General features: G+C 47.4%; 1 long non-coding RNA gene across 2 annotated transcripts; it reads right to left on the bottom strand.

Annotated features, from left to right (window-relative positions):
* Positions 1-3,822: 3,822 nt before the first annotated feature.
* Positions 3,823-4,909, bottom strand: LOC124688713. 2 transcript variants are annotated; one of them, XR_006998611.1, is made up of 3 exons: positions 4,625-4,909; positions 4,282-4,400; positions 3,823-4,175 (listed from the first exon to the last, which is right to left on the bottom strand). It is a non-coding gene; the product is annotated as an uncharacterized LOC124688713 (long non-coding RNA). The 2 variants fall into 2 exon arrangements; XR_006998610.1 differs by having other exon boundaries at positions 4,800-4,909.
* Between the last annotated feature and the right edge of the window lie 18,244 nt (positions 4,910-23,153).

Raw genomic sequence — 23,153 nt, 5'->3', positions numbered from 1 at the left:
CTCGGCATCGACCAGCTCTCCGCCTTGGATGATGGACACCGGGGCGACGGATCATCTGACAAATGATCTTCAGCGTCTCCACATGCAGGAGCGCTATGGCGGGACGGATCAGGTTCAGGTGGCCAACGGTGTAGGTTTGTCTATTGCCCACATTGGTCACTCTTCTTTAGCCGGTTCTCAATTAAAACTGAATAATATCCTTCATGTCCCACATATTAGTCAGAATCTTCTCTCTGTTTATCGCCTTGTCTGCGACAATGATGTCTTTGTTGAATTTCACCGATATTTTTTCTGTGTTAAGGACAAGGTCACCCTGAGAATTCTGCTTCACGGTAGAAGTCATGGTGGACTCTACCCCGTTCCGTTTAGCCGTGCGTCTTCGCCATCCACTCGTCGTGCTCTTTCCGGTGCCAAGACTTCATCGTCTCAGTGGCATCAGCGTCTAGGTCATCCCACAAATAATGTAGTTCACACTATTGTTAAGAACCATGATTTATCCTGTACTTCCGCTAGTCCTCGTTTGGTTTGTGATGCTTGTCAGTGTGCCAAAAGTCATCAACTATCATATACTTTGTCTCATCGTGTGACCACTGTGCCTCTTGAGCTTATACACTCTGATGTTTGGGGTCCTGCTATTTCTTCTTCCGGTGGTTTTAAGTACTATGTTAGCTTTATCGATGACTACTCTCGTTTTTGCTGGATCTATCTTCTTAAACATAAATCTGATGTTGAGCAGGTGTTTTATGCTTTTCAGGCTCATGTTGAGCTCCTTTTGAACGCCAAAATTAAAGCTGTCCAATCCGATTGGGGCGGCGAATATCATAAACTCCATCAGTATTTTCAGCGCACAGGCGTCTCACACCGTGTCTCCTGCCCTCATACCTCCCAGCAAAACGGCGTTGCTGAACGCAAACACCGTCACTTGGTCGAGACAGGTCTTGCCTTGCTCGCCCACTCCTCTCTCCCCTTACGTTTCTGGGATGAGGCCTTCCTGACGGCTTGCTACTTGATTAATCGCATGCCTACACCTGTTCTTAACAAAGAGACACCACTTTTCCGCCTTCTCAAAATTCAGCCTAATTACGAGTTTCTCCGTATCTTTGGCTGTGCGTGTTGGCCGAGTCTTCGCAAGTATAATGCTCACAAACTCGAGTTTAGATCCAAGATGTGTGTTTTCTTGGGCTATAGTCCTATGCACAAGGGCTACAAGTGTCTTGATAAATCCACGGGTCGCATTTACATCTCCCGTGACGTCGTTTTTGATGAATCCGTGTTCCCGTATGCCACTCTCGGGGTTACGGTCGATATTCCCACTCTTCGTGAAGCTATTAATTTCCCTGTCACTGGACCGGCTACGAGTGATCATGTGCGTCAATATGACCTGTCTTACCTGTCCACTAACCTGTCCTCTCCAGCTGTTGATCTTTCTGTGCAGAACCCCGCGGTGATCGACGTCCCTCTTCCGGATGTGGACGTGCATGTGCATGCCCCGGGAACAGTGCCCCACCCGGCTGCTGCCACGTCGCCGTCGTCTCACGGCGCGGATGCTGCCGCGTCGCCTCCGGGCTCCCCTGGTGCGGATGCGGCCACGCCTTCGGCGTGCACTCCCTCGTCGCCTGCATCGCCTGCGTGTGGCGCGCTCACGCCACCGACTTCAGCTCCATCGCCTGGCGGGCCGTCCGCTGAGCAGCTGCCTCCGGCGGCCTCACAGCAGGGCCATGGCATGGTTACTCGTCTGCGTGACAATACTCGTCGTGAGAAGCACTACACCGACGGCACTGTGCGGTACGATACTCGTCGCCGTGCTCTCTTTGCAGCGCCGGTGTCTCATCATGATGCCCTTCGTGAACCGGCGTGGCGCGCCGCAATGATGGATGAATTCAGCGCTCTCGCTCAGACGAAGACCTGGACTCTGGTTCCTCGACCACCTGGCACTAATATTGTTGGAAGCAAGTGGGTGTTCAAAACCAAGCATCGTCCAGATGGTTCAGTTGAGAAGCACAAAGCTCGCCTGGTTGCTCGCGGGTTCACTCAACAGCACGGCATTGACTATGGTGATACTTTCAGTCCTGTTGTCAAACCGCCACCATTCGGCTGGTTCTCTCTCTAGCTGTTTCTCGAGGCTGGACCCTTCGTCAGGTTGACGTCAGCAATGCTTTTCTCCATGGTTTTCTGACAGAAGATGTCTATATGCAGCAGCCCCCTGGTTTTGAGGATGTCCGTTTCCCCCTCGTGCTTGGTATGCTCGCTTGAGTACTCGCCTTTTTCAGCTGGGGTTTCTTCCTTCTCGGGCTGATACATCCTTGTTCATCTTCAATCAGCGTGGTGTTCAAGTTTTCATGTTGGTCTATGTAGACGACATTGTCATTGCTGGTTCCACTACTGCTGTTGTGGAAGGTCTTGTTCGCTCTTTGTCTGCCACTTTTCCTATCAAGGATCTTGGTGTTCTGGAATATTTCCTTGGATTGGAAGCGTCGTACAATTCAGGGGGCATGACACTTATGCAGCGCAAGTATGCGTTAGACTTGTTGCGTCGGGTTAATATGGAGAATTGTAACCCCACTTCCACTCCGATGGTGCCCACTGAGCGGCTTGCTCGAGATACTGGTGCACTTCTTGGTCCATAGGATTCTTTCAGATATCGCAGTGTGGTTGGCAGTCTACAGTATTTGACTCTCACACGTCCAGATATATCCTTTGCTGTCAACAAGGTTTGCCAATTCTTGTCTCAACCCACTGAAGTGCATTGGGAGGCTGTAAAACGTATCCTTCGTTATGTCAAGGGAACATTGGATACAGGGCTTCGCATTAGGAGGTCACTGCAGCAGAGTGTTAGTATTTTTACTGATGCAGATTGGGCTGGAGATGTTGATGATCGACGTTCTACGAGCGGTTTTGCAGTGTTCGTGGGTCCGAACCTTATTTCATGGAGTTCGAAGAAGCAGCCCACGGTCTCCAGATCTAGCACTGAGGCAGAGTATAAGGCTCTTGCAAATGGAGCAGCCGAAGCTATGTGGGTTCGTTCGTTGCTTCGAGAACTTGGTGTTACCCAGCGGCAAGCTCCGATTTTATGGTGTGATAATTTGGGTGCTACCTACCTAACAGCGAATCCAGTCTTCCATGCCAGGACCAAGCACATTGAGATTGATTTTCATTTTGTGCGAGAGCAGGTGGCTGATGGCGCTCTGGTGGTAAGGTTTATCTCTTCTAATGATCAGCTGGCTGACATCTTCACTAAGCCAGCGACACGGCAGATGCTAGACCGATTTCGAACCAATCTAAAACTTGTATGTAGTAGTAGTTTAGATTGAGGGGGAGTGTTAAGAGATCGATTCACATACGTATGTATTTGTATCGTATGTGCCTTGTATTGTAATCCTGTCAAGTATATAAATAGAAGAGGTGGGGAGCACGTTGCTCCATCCACGAAACCCTAAACTTGTGTTTTCACTAGCACGGCATCTTGTGCTCCTCAGATTGTAGGCACTTCTGGCGGCTGCCGGCCGAGGAATGTAATTTATCTGCAATTGAGATATACATCATTCAACCTTACGAATCTCTCTAGTTCCAGTCCACGTGAAATTAATTCTTCTTACACATTGTGTTATCAACCCCAAATCGGTTTCACAGATACGTTTAATGTCACACTAAGCATTTTTTTTGACAGTGCGATATAAGAGGATTTAAAAGAAGACAACATATGCAGGGTAATAAGCATAATTGGAACTTACCATATAAAGCCCCATTGTTGTCAGGGATCATAGTGTCATAGTGATGACTAGGTTCAGCACTGTAAGCCAAACATAGGTATTTTACGAGCTAAACACACAAAATGAAATGTGAACTGAATGGCAAGATTCACTTAGGTTGAATTCATCCTCGATTTGATTGTCCAAAATAAGGGGAAAATATTCAACGAAGTTCTTGACTGCTCCTTGTGCCAACACCTAAGCGACGACAGAATCCCGAGTAGAAAATGAAAAATGGAGGATCCTCAAGAGACGAACAAAGAACAGGTTAACAGAACTATTTACCATAGCAATGGCTAGCCCCAGAGCACTGGTTACCTCCTGGGATGGCGACGTCTCTCTCGTCGCCAAGGCCCTGTGGGGAACAGGGCGTAGCATGGCATTTCTTGATCATATGCTTCGGGTACTCCTTGGCGAACTTCATGGCTAGATCCCAAGACAAAAACACAACGAGATCATGATTAATTAGAACGGTAAGTCTTTCAAGGAGAAGAAATTTGTTGCAAATAAAATGATTAGCTAGGGAGAATACCTTGCTGCTAATGTGTGACTTTTTCGAGAAGAGGGAAGTACCAGAATTTCACAGAATACATAATTTAGAGGTCTATGTTCCTTAAACAATGGACGTCCTCGCCAACAAAGGTTGATTACCTGACAAAAGGCAAATTCATACAAGGTATCAGCCTTTCAGTAGAGCATCAATCATTCACAACAAAATTGAACTACGCCCTTATCTACCTTCAGTAATCACCTCCTCAGGTCTAATTTTTTAGAAATTAGTCAATTAGCACATGTAACTCTAAATGCAGTATAATGGATTTGCGTACATCAGTGGCTGCTCGGATAAATAAAGAATTTGTTGAGGCCTTATCTACCTTCACTAATCACCTCCTACAGTGATAGTTCCACAATAATTAGACATCAGTTTGAATCCTAATTGTAGTCCACGCCAAGAGAAAAATGCACCACAATCAATCTCAAGCAAAGCATTATGCGGTGTCAATTGGTACCAAATCTGGAGAGATAGTGATAAGTTTTTAGAAAGCTAACCTTGGAAATCTGAAGAGCTTCCTCAGCTCCACTGGGCCTTCAATGCCTGTGCGTGTGCCTTATCCACAACACGGCAACAACGGCGCTGCACCCACCTCTGCCGCTGCAGCTGCAGCCTTCAAGGCGGGCCGATTTACACAAAAATAACCCAAAACTGAAAGAAAAGCACAGACTGACCCCCCGGTGAAACTATTTCACGGATCTAACCCTTTTGTGTGGCGCCCCCTCACGGGCGCCACACATGTCCATGCGGCGCCCCTGGCCCTGGCGCCACACACCCATCCGACGTGGCCCGTCGACGCTGCGCTGGTGACCCCGATCCGACGTGGCAGCACAAGTGGCGCCGCCCTCGCCGGCGCCACACTTTGAAAGTGTGGCGCCCGTGGCAAGGGCGCCACACATTCACTTAAGTTTGGGCCGCGCGCGCGCCCCCAGCCCGACCCTTCTTCTTTCTCCTCCCTTTGTTCTTCTTCTCTCCTCAAAGGCGCCCGGTTTTCTCTCTCCCCCTCTCTCCCCCCCCACCAAATCAACCACCAAATCGTCAGATCTGTCCGTGGAGATCGTTCCCAACTCGTTGCTTGAGGTAATCTCCTCCATTTCCCCTCTTTTCATCCATTGATTTTGTGTATTTGCTCCAATCTATATGTGAAACCCTAGATGTGGATTTGGTTGATTTGAGGGTGGAGATGGATTTGGTTGGATGTTAGGGTTGTTGAAGTAGAAGAAATGGTAGTGTGCTAGTTTGTATGGGTAGATTATGTTGATTATGGTAACTAATGAACACATGTGTGTATGTGTTCCCATTATGCTAGGGGATGGAAAGAATTGTTCATGTTCATCATGTGGAGAAGGATGCTTTCTTGAAGGGAAACATAGAGCCGGACCCGGAAGAGGTTGACTTGGTGTTTGACGTTAGCCCTAGCTTTGCGGAGGTGGTAGCACAAGTTAGGGTTGAGTTGAATTGGAATGAGCCAAATGATGGTGTTGAGCTTGAGGGAAGGCATAATGTGGGGTTTGGAATGCACACCCGTTGGAAGATAATGCGTATCAACTCGGAGCAACGTTGGTCCATTTACAAGGAGACGGTGGCCGGGTCACAAGATAAGGCTTTGGAGTTGTTTGCAACCAAGACGGTTGAGGCTCGTATCGAGCTTGACCTTAACCGGCCCTCCTCCCCCGTTCGAGAGAGGACTCCTCCACCCATGAGCCAAGAAGAGGCCACCCAATCTCCCATTGTCCAATCTTCCATTGCCCAACAACCTCCGTTGGATAATGAGTATGATGAGCATGACGATGGTGATGATGGTTTCGAGATTAATTGCAACAATATCGGTGATTTGGATAAATATTGGACGCAAGAGGAGATGGACCACTCCATTCCTTATTCCCGATGCTATGCGTCGGACTCGGATGATGATGGACCCGAAGAGGAGGTTGACGAGGATGGCTTCACGGCTAAGGAAGCCGAAAGAGCCGAGATCTTCAAGAAGGTAACCGGACGGGATATCCGGGTACCACTGTTCCGTGATGTTAGTCTTGCGGATGGAGCCGTGGTTGATGGTGGCAAAAGTTTACTTCTTGGAGCTAGGCCACTATCCAAGAGAGATGTGGATGGTAGGACGGCTATGATCTCTAAAGGGCTAACGTTTGATACATTCTTGGAATTGAAGATATGGTTGAAGGAGTTATCCATTAAGCATCATCGCCCTTACATCGTTGTTCACTCGGACTTGAAGAAGCGGTACACGCTAAAATGTGTGGATAAAAGGTGCCCATGGGTTGTCCGTGCACGACCTTTCAAAAAGGGCCCTCTTGGCACATAACAAGTTGTGTAGCCACTCACATGTGCCGGGGGCCGAAGCTTGATGGCAAGGATGCACAGCCGGACCACCGTCAACTCACATCCGAGTTCATTGCATACAAGCACTCGGCGGAGATCTCATCACTTCCTATCATGAGCATTAGGTCCGTGCAAGATACGGTCAAATCCCGGTTTGCCTACGACGTCAAGTACGGGAAGGCATGGAAGGCCAAACAAGCCGCATTCAAGATGTTGTACGGTGATTGGGAGGAAGCATACAACCGTATCCCTAGGTTGTTGTTAGCGATGGCCGCAACTAACCCGGGCATGGTGCATGTGGTGGAGCCTTCCGCAACCAAAATGACATTGCATGATGGTAAAAGAGTGAGGGTATTTCACCGTGCATTTTGGTCATTCGAGCAATGCACGAGGGCATTCGAACATTGTAGGCCCATCATAGCCGTGGATGGTACCTTCTTGACCGGTCAGTACAAGGGCACACTATTGGTGGCAATAGCAAGTGATGCGAGCAACCGTTTAGTACCATTGGCTTTTGCATTGGTAGAGATTGAGAACAATGATAACTGGCAATGGTTTTTCCATATATTGAGGACGAGGGTCATACCACCCTCAAAGGAAGTGTGTGTCATCTCCGATCGTCATCAAGGAATTCTCAATGCGGTGGAGGTTGCAATTCCCGGGCATGCTCCCTTGCATCACCGATGGTGCATGAGGCATTTTTGTGCAAACTTCTACCGGGCATGCAAGAGCAAAGAGTTGTCCGACCTCCTTCAAGATTGTTGCCTCGCTTACTCCGAGCGCCGCTTCGCAAACCTATACAACGGCTTGCTGAAGCACAAAGACCTCAACGCGGGTGGTCAAGAGTTTCTTCATAGACACCTCATATTTAACTCAAAGTGGGCAAGAGCTTATGATGAGGATGGGAGGAGATATGGCCAAATGACAAGCAACATGGCCGAGTGCTTCAACAATGTGTTGAAGGGTGTCCGTGCATTGCCCGTGACGGCAATCATTCAATACACATTCGAGAAGTTGAATGTCTATTTCCAGAACTACACCGATGAAACGGAGAAGGAAATTGCTAGGAATTGCGAGTTCCCTACGAAGGTTGAAGAGTTCATGGAATTTCAGGCGAGGAAGGCGGACTCCCAAACAGCTACATGTTATGACAATGTTGAATGGATTTACCAAGTGAATGAGCCGGGAGGCACCACACAAGGTGGTGTCCAACATGGAGGCCGGGCTTTCCGTGTGTCCCTAAAGACATGTGAATGCACATGTAGGAGGCCCTCTTTGCTTCATTTGGCTTGCTCCCACTTGCTCACAGCGGCACGCACTAGACGTGTCGACTACAATAACCCGCTCACCGTTAGGGAGTCCGAGTTCTCAATCGAAGCCACAAAGAGGACATGGGCTCCAAGGTTTTCTCCTTACTTGGATCAATCACAATGGCCGGAGTATCATGGAGTGCAAGTTTGGCCAGATCTGGAATGGAAGGTTGTGAAACGTGGAAGAAGAAAGACAAAGAGGTATCACGGAGATATGGATAGATGGGGTCATTCGGGAAACAAGTTATTCCAAGAGTCTCGCGAGCCAACTAATTGTGGATCATGCAATAGTAAGGGCCACAATAAAAGGAAGTGCACATCCGGCAAAAAATCAAAGGGCAATGATGCTAGCACAAGTCAAGCATCAAGTAGCCAACAAGCTTCAAATCAACCTCCAAGCCAACAAACCCCAAGCCAACAAGCTCCAAGCCAACAAGCTCCAAGCCAAACGCGTCAACCTCCTCCAAGCCAAACGCGTCAACCTCCTCCAAGCCAAACGCGTCAACCTCCTCCAAGCCAAACGCGCCAACCTCCTCCAAGCCAAACGCGTGAATAAGCTCCAAGCACACAAGCCCAACAGCAACAAACCCCAAGCACACAAGCCCAACGGCAACAAGCTCCTACGCAACAACCTCCAAGGCAACAAGCCTCAAGGCATCAACCACAATGGCGACAAGCTCCAAGGCAACAAAGGATTCACGTAGGGCTTAGTAGAGGTGGCCGTCGCGGTGCTAGTATGCTACGATACCTAGCGGGGCCTTATCCGTATGTGTCTCCAAGTTACTAATTGCATTGTACTTTCTATTTTCATATTCCATGACTAACTTTGGTTTTTCAATTTGGTTTACAGGTATGGCAACTCAACCCACCAAGGGGAAGGGAGCATGGGAGGGCAATGAGAAGGAGGAGTCCGCTTGGGAGGAGGCGGTAAGGACGGTGCGGAAGAAGGAGAAGGAAGAACTAGAGAGGAAGAAGAAGGAGGAGGAAGACAACAAGATGGCGGAGCGTGCCCGTATGCAAAAACAGTATGATGAATACATATTGTTCCACAAGAGGAGGAATGCCAAGCTGAAGGCCGAACGGGACCGCGAGGCACGGATAAAATTCCTGAGGAGCTGCCAACTTGAGCAAATTGCGAGGGAGAGGGCCAATAGGATGCACCTAGAGGAGGTGGCTAGGGAGGCTGAACGCATCAAGGAGGAGAGAGCTCAAGCGGAAGCTGCAAAGACGGAGGAGCGCCACCACTTCTTCGATTCGGTCGTTCGGTTGGCTCGTGACTTAAGGGAGAAGGAAGAATTGGCTGAAGAAGCTAAGAAGAAGAAGGCAAGGGGAGGGAGCCTTTGCGACGCAGTGATGTCCCTTTGCCTATGTTCTTGTTGTCGAACCTTTATGTTGTGTGAACCTTGATCTTCTCGAACCTTCGTGTCGTTGAACCTTATTGTAATTGAAACCTTGATGTCGTTGAACCTTATTTGTCATTTGAACCATTATGCTGTGTCAATGTGTGGTACATATTCAGTGCAATCTTCTTGTTGTCAAAAAACTGTTGGAATATGGTAGGATTTTTCATGGTTTTAACACAAGTCAATGTGTGGCGCCCTTCCCGCCGGCGCCACACATGCAAGTGTGGCGCCCGTGGCATCGGCGCCACACGTGCCAACTTATATGAACTACTGGGTCGAAAACATCCAGGGGCTCCGGACGATAAGTCCTTAGCCGTTTTGGCGACCCTCTTTGTGTGGCGCCCGTGGCATCGGCGCCACACAAAGAGCCTCGCCAAAACGGCTAAGTCCCAGACGATTTGTCTTACAGTATGTTTTAGGCAATTAGACATGCATGTGTGGCGCCCGCGGCACGGGCGCCACACAGTGCAATGTGGCGCCAGTGGGAAGGGCGCCACACATTGACATGTGTTAAAGCCATGAATAATCCTACCATATTCCAACAAAACTGCCATCATGTGAAAAGCTATGTCATACACACATCATATCAACAGCCATTTTGTACACACATCATGGACATAACATCATCATACCTAACATCGTAGCACATAGTTTCATACAATTTAAGATAGCATTCAAACAACACGAAGCAACGAAGATAGAGTTGACAACACTCGACGATCTAACTATCGGTGTCGGAGCCGGATTCGCCGGTGTGGAGGTAGTGCACACGGCAGGCGGTGTCGTCGAACACCTTGACGATCATCTCGCCGTCCCCTCGTACAGGAAGGTGAGCTGGCAGCCGGGCTCGAGGTGGAGGTCACGGGCGAACTTGTCCCACCCCGTGTGCAGGTACATCTTGCCCTGCCCGTCGAACAGGACCTCCACGGACCAGCGGCAGAAGTTGCAGCTAGCCTCCCGAGCTGCAAGTGCGCCGGCTCGTGGCCGTCGACGAACTCGGCGAACTTGTCCGGTAGCCGCTTGATGCCGAGTGGGTCGTTGTCGATGCGGAGGAGGAACTCGAAGCAGCGTTCCTCATGCGAAGACGAGGAGGATGCAGGTGACGGTGACCGTGGGGCCCTTGCTGCTCCACCGCGGCGGCCCCTTCCCCGGCCCGGGGGGCGCCCAGGACCGCGGCGGCCCCTTCCCCGGCCACCGGGACCGGCCATCCTACATGTTTACATTTTTGAACCATATTACGATCCATTCCACTAACAAATATGAGTTACTCCATCACAAATACTAGGCATACATGTGGATTCATACACATACATACACATACATACATAGAGTTCATACACATACATGTGAAATTTCATATGTAGATTTCTACAAATCTATGGTTCAAACACATGCATACATGAGGCTACCATCTCCAACACAAACAATACAATATAGAGTGCACAAAAGAAAAAAAACATATCTAGGGTTCATGTCCAAATATAGCCCGATCTATGAAATTAGTGGATGAATGGAGAAGATTTGAAGGAGATTACCTTGACAAATGGATGGGGAACGATCTCCACGGACAGATCTGACGATTTGGTGGTGGATTTGGTGGGGGGGAGAGGGAGGAGAGAGAGAACCGGGCTGGGGGGAGAGGGAGGAGAAGAACAGAGGGAGGAGAAAGAAGAAGGGTCGGGCTGGGGGCGCGCGCGGCCCAAACTTAAGTGAATGTGTGGCGCCCTTGCCACGGGCGCCACACTTTCAAAGTGTGGCGCCGGCGAGAGCGGCGCCACTCGTGCTACCACGTCGGATCGGGGTCACCAGCTCAGCGTCGACGGGCCATGTCGGATGGGTGTGTGGCGCCAGGGCCAGGGGCGCCGCATGGACATGTGTGGCGCCCGTGAGGGGGGCGCCACACAAAAGGGTTAGATCCGTGAAATAGTTTCGCCGGAGGGTCAGTCTGTGCTTTTCTTTCAGTTTTGGGTTATTTTTGTGTAAATCGCCTCAAGGCGGACACTGGAGGAATTTACTGGGATAACATGTAATCCACTCGTACTGCAGCAGGGCTGCTTTGCCGGTTGACTGCTTGGTCGTTTCTGAAGAAAATCGTACAGAATGAAGGGAAATGAATGATCTATTGATTGTGACCGTGGGGATATTTATAGGTCCCAACAGGTGCTTGACAATGTCGGTTAGAGCATCTCCACCGGTAGCTTCTAAATAGACGCCGGCAGGGGCATCGGTACCTCCCTTTGGGGGCGCCGGCACTGCATTCTCTATTTGGGGAGCTGTTCCCACATCGGCGCCCCCAAACAGGCGGCACCGATATAAGTTTTTTACACCAAACTACATATTATGCTTAAAGTTTCATTTTAATGTCATTCTGGATTGAGGAATGAATAATATTTTCGGGCAAATCCGAGTAAAACATTATTCACTCCTTAACCCCGGATGACATATGAAACCTCCTTCACCTCTAGCCTAATATCTCTAGTCACCACTTGGCTCTATGGAGGTGGATGATCGGCCGCTGCTCTCTCCGGTGGTCTCTCCCCTGCTATCTACGGTGATCCTCCGTCGATGATCCGCTGCTCTCTCCGCCACGAACGTCAAGTAGGCGGCTCTATCCGCGGCCACCGCCTCCTGGCGCAGCTGCCGCTCCAGGTCCTCCCGCCGCCGACGATGATCAAACTCTTGCCTCTGTAGGCGGAGCTGCAGCTCCGCCAAACGTCGCCGCTCGCAGAATTCCTCCTGAATTTGTGTCTCCTCCCGCTGCAACCGCCGCAGCGCAAGCTCCTCCCACCCCCTCTGATGGCGCACCTCCCACCGGCGCTAGGTCAGCTCCTACCGCCGCCGCGCCTCCAGGAACTCCAGCCGCTCTGCCTCCTCCCGCTGCCGCCGCTCCGCCTCCTCTCGCTGCCGCGCCTCCTCCTACTGCGCCAACCGCCGCCGTCGCGCCTCCTCGGTCACCCGCAACCTTCGCTCCGCCTCCTGGTCCTGCCGCTCGTCCGCGACATAGGCATCTATGGTCACCGTTAGCGCCGCCTCCTCCCACGCCTCGTACTCTGCGAGCTGCGGGTTCGCCTCCACGACTTCTACGGCCGCCTCTAGCGCCACCTCCTCCCACGAATCCCACATTGTGCTATTTTCTAGGGTTTTTGCAGCAATGGCGGGGGAGGAAGGATAATATAGACCGCCGGCGAGACGGGAAACCTCCCGCGCGGTGTCGCGGCGGGAGAATTTCCCGCGCGGCGTCGTGGCGGGAGCGTTTGTGGCGGCAAAATATCCCGCGCGGCGCCCTGGCGTGGCTAACAGGCGGCTCCCACGCCCAAAACATTCAGCCTCGCGAGGCGCCGGCGCGCCCGATTCGCGCCCTTGGCGAAGGGGCCGGCACGGTGTTGCCGGTGATTCTATTGGGCTCCAAAATTGGCCGGCGCCGTTTGGGGCGCGCCAGTGCGAGCCCATTTTCGCACCCGGCCCTCAAATTGCTATCGGGGCCGCTATCGGTGGCGCCGGTGGAGATGCTCTTACAAGGTTTGCGTCCCTTCTAAAAGGTGTTGCGACTGTTCGATGTACACAGCGTTTGGACAACACTATAATTCTAACTGCTAGGTAGTTATTCTAATGAAAATGCTAATTGCTTTATTAGGATAGTTATGACGCTAATTTATTCCTAACAGTTTCGTTGCCATTAGGGCATCTCCAGCGGCGCGACGCAAACGGACGATGAGGTCCGCCGTGACAGGAAATGCGTCTGGGCCCTGCTCCAGCGGAACGACGCAAAGTGACCGGGCCGTCCGCGGAGACGCAAACCTGGCCCAAATATGCGCCAGGTTTGCGTCTCCGCGGACGCTCGGCGCGTCGCTTGGATTTGCTTCTTTTTCCCCTTCTTTGTTGACCTAGTGCGACGCCACCACCCCAACCCCACCCGCCGCCGTCCCGCCGCAGCGCCGCAGTAGTCGCCGTCGGCTCCGTTCTCGCCACGCGGGAGAGCAGGATCGTACTCGGGCTTGGCTCCACCGCGTACCTGCCGGCTGTTTTGGGGCCAAACGTTGCCGCTTGTGCCGCCCTTCCGCGTCGCTCACGACCTGTTCGGTCAATTGCGCCGGTAGGTTTCTTCTCCTGTTTTCGGCGCTATTTGTGCGCGGCCATTGATCAACAGTTCGTACCCACGCAGATGGAGATGTGGCATATGGTGGAGAAGTTCCGCGCGGAGGTCGTTGACTCCTCTTCCGACGATGAGTCCGATTAGTCGGCGCAGACATTGGCAACTACTGCGGCCTCCATGTGTAGGATAACGTAGCATAGAAAACAAAAAATTTCCTACCGCGAACACGAAATCCAAGCCAAGATGCAATCTAGAAGACGGTAGCAACGAGGGGATTATCGAGTCTCACCCTTGAAGAGATTCCAAAGCCTACAAGATGAGGCTCTTGTTGCTGCGGTAGACAATCACTTGCCGCTTGTAAAAGCGCGTAGAAGATCTTGATCACGGCGCCACGAACGGGCAGCACCTCCGTACTCGGTCACACGTTCGGTTGTTGATGAAGACGACGTCCACCTCCCCGTTCCAGCGGGCAGCGGAAGTAGTAGCTCCTCTTGAATCCGACAGCACGACGGCGTGGTGTCGGTGGTGGTGGAGAAATCCGGCGGAGCTTCGCTAAGCGTGCGGGATGTGGTGGAGGAGAGAGGGCCGCTAGGGTTTGGGAGAGGGGGGCGCCAGCCACTAAGGGGTGCGGCCACCTTGTGGTCTTTGGGTGGCCGGCCCCCTCCCCTTGGCCCCTCATTATATAGGTGGAAGCCCCAAGTGTTGGACTACAAGTCTCCGAATAAGACCCGAACCAAAAACCTTCCATGTGATAGGGAAACCTACCCAAGGTGGGAATCCCACTTGGGTGGGATTCCCCCCTTCCATGTGGGGGGGTGTCCGGCCCCCATAGGGGAGTCCACATGGGACTCCTCCCCCTTAGGGTTGGCCGGCCATGGGAGGTGGAGTCCCTCCAGGACTCCGCCTTCCTTAGTGGTTTCTTCCGGACTTTTCTAGAACCTTCTAGAACCTTCCATAGAACCTTCCGGATCATTTTAAATCACATAAAATGACTTCCTATATATGAATCTTATTCTCCGGACCATTCCGGAACTCCTCGTGATGTCCGGGATCTCATCCGGGACTTCGAACAAATATTCGAACTCCATTCCATATTCAAGTTCTACCATTTCAACATCCAACTTTAAGTGTGTCACCCTACGGTTCGCGAACTATGCGGACATGGTTGAGTACTCACTCCGACCAATAACCAATAGCGGGATCTGGAGATTCATAATGGCTCCCACATATTCAACGATGACTTAGTGATCGAATGGACCATTCACATACGATACCAATTCCCTTTGTCACGCGATATTTTACTTGTCCGAGGTTTGATCATCGGTATCACTCTATACCTTGTTCAACCTCGTCTCCTGACAAGTAATCTTTACTCGTACCGTGGTATGTGGTCTCTTATGAACTTATTCATATGCTTGCAAGACATTAGACGACATTCCACCGAGAGGGCCCAGAGTATATCTATCCGTCATCGGGATGGACAAATCCCACTGTTGATCTATATGCCTCAACTCATACTTTCCGGATACTTAATCCCACCTTTATAACCACCCATTTACGCAGTGGCGTTTGATGTAATCAAAGTACCTTTCCAGTATAAGTGATTTATATGATCTCATGGTCATAAGGACTAGGTAACTATGTATCGAAAGCTTATAGCAAATAACTTAATGACGTGATCTTATGCTACGCTTAATTGGGTGTGTCCATTACATCATTCATATAATGATATAACCTTGTCATTAATAACATCCAATGTTCATGATTATGAAACTAATCATCTATTAATCAACAAGCTAGTTAAGAGGCTTACTAGGGACTCATTTGTTTGTTTACATAACACACATGTATCAATGTTTCGGTTAATACAATTATAGCATGGTATATAAACATTTATCATAAACATAAAGATATATAATAACCACTTTTATTATTGCCTCTTGGGCATATCTCCAACGAGTCTCCCACTTGCACTAGAGTCAATAATCTAGATTACATTGTAAGGTACCTAACACCCATGGCATTCCGGTGTTGGTCATGCTTTGCCCTAGGGAGAGCTTTAGTCAACGGATCTGCTACATTCAGATCAGTGTGTACTTTGCAAATCTTTACTTCTCCATCTTCGATGTACTCGCGAATCGAATGATAACGCAGCTTGATATGCTTCAGCCTCTTGTGTGACCTTGGTTCTTGTGCATTAGCGATGGCACCCATGTTGTCACAGTAGATGACTAGTGGGTCCAATGCACTAGGAACCACACCGAGCTCTATAATGAACCTCTTCATCCATACCGCTTCTGATGAAGCCTCTGAAGCCGCTATGTACTCTGATTCTGTTGAGGATTTCGCCACCGTGCACTGCTTCGAGCTTGCCCAGCTCATCGCAGCACCATTCAATATAAACACGTACCCGGATCGTGACTTAGAGTCATCGGGATCGGTGTTCCAACTTGCATCGGTGTAACTTGTTACAACGAGCTCTTGGTCACCTCCATAACAAAGAAACATATCCTTAGTTCTTTTCAAGTACTTCAGGATATTCTTGACCGCTGTCCAAGTGTTCCATTCCTGGATCACTTTGATATCTCGCTAGTCAAACTAACAGCATGTGCTATATCCGGTCTTGTACATAGCATGGCATACATGATAGAGCCTACTGCCGAGGCATAGGGGATTTGACTCATCCTTTCTCTTTCTTCTGCCGTAGCCGGACCTTGAGTCTTACTCAAGACCTTGCCTGGTAACATAGGTAAGAATCCTTTCTTACTTTCGTCCATTCTAAACTTCTTTAGAATCTTGTCCAGATATGTACTCTGTGATAGCCCTATTAGACGTCTTGATCTATCTCTATAAATCTTGATGCCTAATATATATGATGCTTCACCAAGGTCTTTCATTGAAAAACTATTATTCAAATAACCCTTTACACTCGCTTAATAGTTCTATATCATTCCCAATCAATAATATGTCATCTACATATAATATCAGGAATGCTACAGAGCTCCCACTCACTTTCTGGTAAATACAGGCCTCTCCATGACACTGTATAAACCCGAAGTCTTTGATCACCTTATCAAAACGTCGGTTCCAACTTCTCGATGCTTGCTTCAGTCCATATATTGAACGCTGAAGTTTGCATACTTTGTCAGCATTTTTAGGATCGACAAAACCTTTGGGTTGTACCATATACAACTCTTCCTCAATGTCTCCATTAAGGAACGCCGTTTTGACATCCATCTGCCAAATCTCATAATCGAAAAATGCAGCTATTGCTAACAAAATCCTCACAGATTTTAGCTTCGCTACGAGTGAGAAAGTCTCATCGTAGTCAACACCTTGAATTTGTTGGAAACCCTTTGCGACAAGTCGAGCTTTATAGACAAGTAATATTACCATCACCATCTGTTTTTCTCTTGAAGATCCATTTATTCTCAACAGCCTTTCGGCTATCGTGTAAGTCTACCAAAGTCCATACTTTGTTATCATACATGGATCCCATTTCGGATTTCATGGCTTCTTGCCATTTGTTGGAATCTGGGCTCATCATCGCTTCTTCATACGTCGCAGGGTCTTCATCATTGTTATCCACAATCATGACATTTAGACAAGGATCATACCATTCAGGAGTGGCACGTTCCCTTGTCGATCTGGGAGGTTCAGTAGTTGTCTCATTTGAAGTTTCATGATCATTATCATTAGCTTCCTCTGTTGTCTGTGTAGGCGGCACAGGAACATCTTCCGTGCATCGCGCTATTCTGATCAACGAGCAGAGATTCTTCAATCTCATCGAGTTCTACTTTTCTTCCGAGTCACTTCTTTAGTGAGAAATTCTTTCTCAAGAAAGGTTCCGTTCTTAGCAACAAAGATCTTGCCTTCGGATCTGTGATAGAAAGTGTACCCTATAGTTTCCTTAGGATATCCTATGAAGACGCATTTCTCCGCTTTGGGTTCTAGCTTGTCCGGTTGTAACTTTTTTACATAGGCTTCGCAACCCCAAACTTTTAGGAACGACAGCTTTAGGTTTCTTATTAAACCATAATTCATACGGTGTCGTTTCAACGGATTTTGATGGTGCTCTATTTAAAGTGAATGCGGCTGTCTCTAATGCATAACTCCAAAATGATAACGGCAAATCAGTAAGAGACATCATAGAACGAACCATATCTAAGAGAGTTCGATTACGACGTTCGGACACACCGTTTCGTTGTGGTGTTCCCGGCGGTGTCAATTGTGAAAGTATTCCGCATTTCTTTAAATGCATGCCAAACTCATAACTCAGATATTCACCTCCGCGATCGGATCGTAGAAATTTAATCTTCTTGTTACGTTGATTTTCTACTTCACTTTGGAATTCCTTAAACTTCTCAAAAGTTTCGGATTTATGTTTCATGAAATAGATATACCCATATCTACTCGGATCATCCGTGAAGGTTAGAACATAACGATAACCACCGCGCGATGCTACACTCATTGGTCCGCACACATCGGTATGTATGATTTCCAATAAGTCTGTAGCTCGCTCCATAATACCAGAGAATGGAGTCTTAGTCATTTTTCCCATTAGACATGCTTCGCATCTATCAAGTGACTCAAAGTCAAGTGATTCAAGTAATCCATCGGTATGAAGTTTCTTCATGCGTTTCACTCCAATATGACCAAGACGACAGTGCCACATATAAGTAGAATTATCATTCAATTTAATTCGCTTAGCATCAATGTTATGTATATGTGTATCACTACTATCGAGATCTAACGAAATAAGCCATTCTTTTCGGGTGCTCGACCATAAAAGATATTATTCATAAAAATAGAACAACCATTATTCTCAGACTTGAATGAATAACCGTCTTGCATTAAACAAGATCCAGATATAATGTTCATGCTCAACGCGGGTACAAAATAACAATTATTGAGGCTTAAAACTAATCCCGAAGGTAGATGTAGAGGAAGTGTGCCGACAGCGATCACATCGACTTTGGATCCATTTCCAACGCGCATGGTCACTTCATCCTTTAGTAGTCTTCGTTTATTCTTTAGTTCCTGTTTCGAGTTACAAATATGAGCAACCGAACCAGTATCAAATACCCAGGTACTAGTACGAGAACAAGTAAGATAAACATCTATAACATGTATATCAGATATACCTTCTTTATTCTTCTTGACAAGGCCGCTCTTCAGATCCGCCAAATACTTGGAGCAATTACGCTTCCAGGTGTCCCTTCTCCTTGCAGTAATAGCACTCGAGCATCAGGCTTAGGGCCAGTCTTAGGTTTCACAGGAGGCGTGGCAGCTTTCTTGCCACCCTTCTTGAATTTTCCCTTAGACTTGCCCTGTTTCTTGAAACTGGTGGTTTTGTTGACCATCAACACTTGGTGCTCTTTCTTGATTTCAATCTCAGCAGATTTCAGCTTGGAGAAGAGTTCAGGTAACTCTTTGTTCATGTTCTGCATATTGTAGTTCATCACAAAGTTCTTGTAACTAGGTGGCAGTGATTGAAGGACACGATTAATCCCCAGTCTGTTAGGAATCACTATTCCCAAGTCACCGAGTTTCTTCGCATGCCCGGTCATGGCGAGCATGTGCTCACTAACGGAGTTGCCTTCTTCCATCATGCAGTTGAAGAAGTGTTTCGATGCTTCATAGCATTCCACGGCCGCATGAGTTTCAAAGATAGTCTTCAACTCATTGATTAACTCATGTGGATCGTGGTGCTCAAAACGTTTTTGAAGATCGGCTTCCAGACTGCATAGGATGGCACACTGAACTTGAGAGTACCGAGTTTTCCGAGTCGCGTAAACATTCTTTACTTCATCGGTTTTAGTTTCTGCAGGAGGGTCACCTAGCGGTGTGATACGTCCAAAACGTATCTACTTTCCCGAACACTTTTGCTATTGTTTTGCCTCTAATTTGTGTATTTTGGATGCAACTAACACGGACTAACGCTGTTTTCAGCAGAACTGTTCTGGTGTCTCGTTTTTGTGCAGAAATCCAACTTTCGGGAAAATCCTCGGAATTTATGCAGAAGGCCCTATTTTCCCAGAGAACTGACGGAGCCAGAAGGACAAACCAGGTGGAGGCCCGAGGGCCCCACACCATAGGGCGGCGCGGCCCGGGGGGCCCGCGCGGCCATGTGGTGTGGCCCCCTCGGCCGGCCTCCGACGCCCTCCTTCGGACTATTTATCGGCCTCGACCTAAAAACGCACGGAGAGAAGTCGAAGTCGCCAGAAACCCTCCAGAACGCCGTCACATCGCGAAACTCCGTCTCGGGAGCCAGAAGTCTCCGTTCTGGCACTCCGCCGGGACGGGGAATTGGAGGAGATCATCGCCGCCATCACCGCCAACGCCTCTACATCAACCAGCCATGTTTCCCCATCCATGTGTGAGTAATTCCCCCGCTGTAGGCCGAAGGGGATGGTAGGGATTGGATGAGATTGGTCATGTAATAGCATAAGATTGTTAGGGCATAGTGCCTAGTGTCCGTAATTGGTACTTTGATGATATTGTTGCAACTTGTTATGCTTAATGCTTGTCACTAGGGCCCGAGTGCCATGATCTCAGATCTGAACATGTTATTGTTTCATCATGATATTCATTGTTTATTGATCTTACCTGCAAGTTGTATACACATGTCGTTGTCCGGAACCGATGGCCCCGAAGTGACAGAAATCGGGACAACCGGAGGGAATGGTAGCGATGTGAGGATCACATGTGTTCACGGAGTGTTAATGCTTTGATCCGGTACTCTATTAAAAGGAGTACCTTAATATCCAGTAGTTTCCCTTGAGGCCCGGCTGCCACCGGCTGGTAGGACAAAAGATGTTGTGCAAGTTTCTCATTGCGAGCACGCACGACTATATATGGAACACATGCCTATTGATTGCTTTGTACTTGGACACCGTTTTATTATTATCCGCAAATGCCCTGCTATGATTGTTACATGAGTTTCTCTCATCCATGCAACGCCCGTCATCCGTCCCCGTGCCTACGATATTTTAATCCTGCTGTTTACTAAAATCACTACTCGCTGTCTTTGTTACTCTGCTGCTCGTTATTTCACTACTGCTACTCGCTATAAAACTGTTACTATCGATAAACTCTTGCGAGCAAGTCTGTTTCCTGGTGCAGCTGAATTGACAACTCCGCTGTTAAGGCTTCCAAGTGTTCTTTGTCTCCCCTTGTGTCGAATCAATAAATTGGGTTATACTTCCCTCGAAGACTGTTGCGATCCCCTATACTTGTGGGTCATCAAGACTATTTTCTGGCGCCGTTGCCGGGGAGCATAGCTTTATTTGGAAGTTCACTTGGATTAATATTGTTCGCTGCAAATTCTCCATCATGGGTAAACCTCGCGATACTAAGATCGCCATATTACCATCCACTACAAGAAAAGGTACAATTCTGAGTACCTCCGCTACACTTGATTCACCATCTGTGATTGATAAACTTGTTTCACCGCCGCATGCTTCACATGCGGGTACTTCTGCTGAATCTGAAAATTCTCATAATATTGATAATATTTCTGCTGTGCTTGATGATAGTGGTTCATTGGGATCTTTTCTAGATGCTACGATTGCTAGGTCTAGACAAATTGAAAATACTGAAACTCCTAATGCTACTACACCTGTTAATTCACCCGAACTTGATTATTTTAGTGATGATCCTGATGCAGATTATGTGGAGCTTAATGATGATTTTATTGAAAAATGCAATGCTACTACTGATGCAAGAAAAATTAAAAAGTTGCTTGCATAACATGCTGTTAGATATAAACTGTCTCCTGATCCTAAGTTTGCCACATCTCCTATAAACATTAAGGATAAAGATTATGATTTTTCTCTTGATCTATCTCATATAGCTATTGTTGAGAAAACGCCCTTTTGTGGTACTGAAAAAGAGAGTGCTGTTGAACACATGACTGAGTTATCTACTCTAAGTAGCTTGTTTTCTGATGATGTCAAGATGCGTACTTACTTTGTTGCTAAAATCTTTCCATTCTCATTAAAGGATGACGCTAAAACTTGGTATAATAGTTTGCCACCTAATTCTATTAAAAGTCCAAAAGAATTGCTTGATGTTTTCTTCCGTAAATACTTTCCTGCTAGTGCTCAACATATAGCTTTGCAGAGAATTTATAATTTCAACCAGGAAGATGGAGAGAAATTGCCTGAGGCTTGGGCGAGATTTTGCTCTCTTATTAGAGCTCGGCCTGATCATGATTTGGAAAAGCATGATTTACTTGATATATTTTATAGCGGACTAACCATTGAGTCTAGGGCATACCTGGATAGTTGTGCTGGTTGTGTTTTCAGGAAAAGAACTCCAGACGACGCTGAAGAATTATTGGCTAAAATAGGCCGGAATCATGATGATTGGACTACGCCCGAACCAACTCCAACGCCAATATTAAAGAAGAGGGGTTTAATTAAATTGAATGATGAAGATATGAGGGAAGCCAAGAAGTCTCTCAAGGAGAAAGGTATTAAATCCGAAGATGTGAAGAATCTTCCTCCCATAGAAGATATATGTGAGATAATTCCCCCTTCATCCATGATTGAGGTAAACTCCCTTCAACGCTTTACTAGGGAGGATATTCCGTATTCGAAACCTCCTGCACAATGCTTAGATGAGTTTGATAATTATATTGTTAAGCAAGAAAATTTTAATATGAGAGTAGAGAATCATTTAATGGAAAATTCTCGAGCTATTAGTGAATTGCATGATATTGTAGAGAGAACCTCCAATGATGTTAAGATGCTTGTTAAACATTTTCATATGATTCAAACTCAAATTGATCAACTCACTAAAGTGCAAAATGACTTGTTAGGGAATAATTCTAAAGAGAAACATGCTTATGAAGTAACAACTAGAGGTGGTGTCTCTACCCAGGATCCTCTATATCCTGAAGGGCATCCCAAAAGAATTGAACAAGATTCTCAACGCATTGAACCTAGTGCTCATTCTAAGAAGAAAAAGAAGAAGAAGCATAAAAATGTTGTAGAATCCTCTGAACCTGCTAATGATCCTAATAGTATTTCTATTTCGATGCTGAAACCGAAAGTGGTAATGAACATGATAAAGATAATGATAAGAATGATACTCCCGATAAAGAAGAGGTTGAAGAAGAACCCGAAAAGCATGCTAAAAATAAAAAGTACACTAAAGAAGATTTTATTGCTGAGAAACATGGTAATGAAAGAGAACCTTGGGTGCAAAAGCAAATGCCTTTTCCTGCTAAGAAACTAAAATCAAAGGAAGAAGAACACTATAATAAATTTTGCGATTGGATGAAACCTTTATTCTTGCAAATCCCTTTGACTCGATGCTATTAAATTGCCTCCTTATTCAAAGTATATGAAAGATATTGTTACTAACAAAAGGAAAATCCCCAATGAGGAAATTTCCACTATGCTTGCTAATTACTCTTTCAATGGCAAAGTTCCAAAGAAGTTGGGCGACCCGGTATACCTACTATTCCTTGTTCTATTAAGAATAATTATGTTAAAACTGCTCTATGTGACTTGGGAGCCGGTGTTAGTGTTATGCCTTTTTCTCTTTATAAGAGACTTTACTTAGATAAATTGATACCTACTGATATATCTTTGCAAATGGCTGATAAATCTACTGCTATTCCTGTTGGTATATGTGAGGATGTTCCTGTTCAAGTTACTACTAACTGCTTAATATTAACTGATTTTGTTGTGTTGGAAA

Source organism: Lolium rigidum, chromosome 2 (assembly GCF_022539505.1).
Source record: "Lolium rigidum isolate FL_2022 chromosome 2, APGP_CSIRO_Lrig_0.1, whole genome shotgun sequence".
NCBI lineage: Eukaryota > Viridiplantae > Streptophyta > Magnoliopsida > Poales > Poaceae > Lolium > Lolium rigidum.
This window is presented reverse-complemented; position numbering and strand designations above follow the sequence as displayed.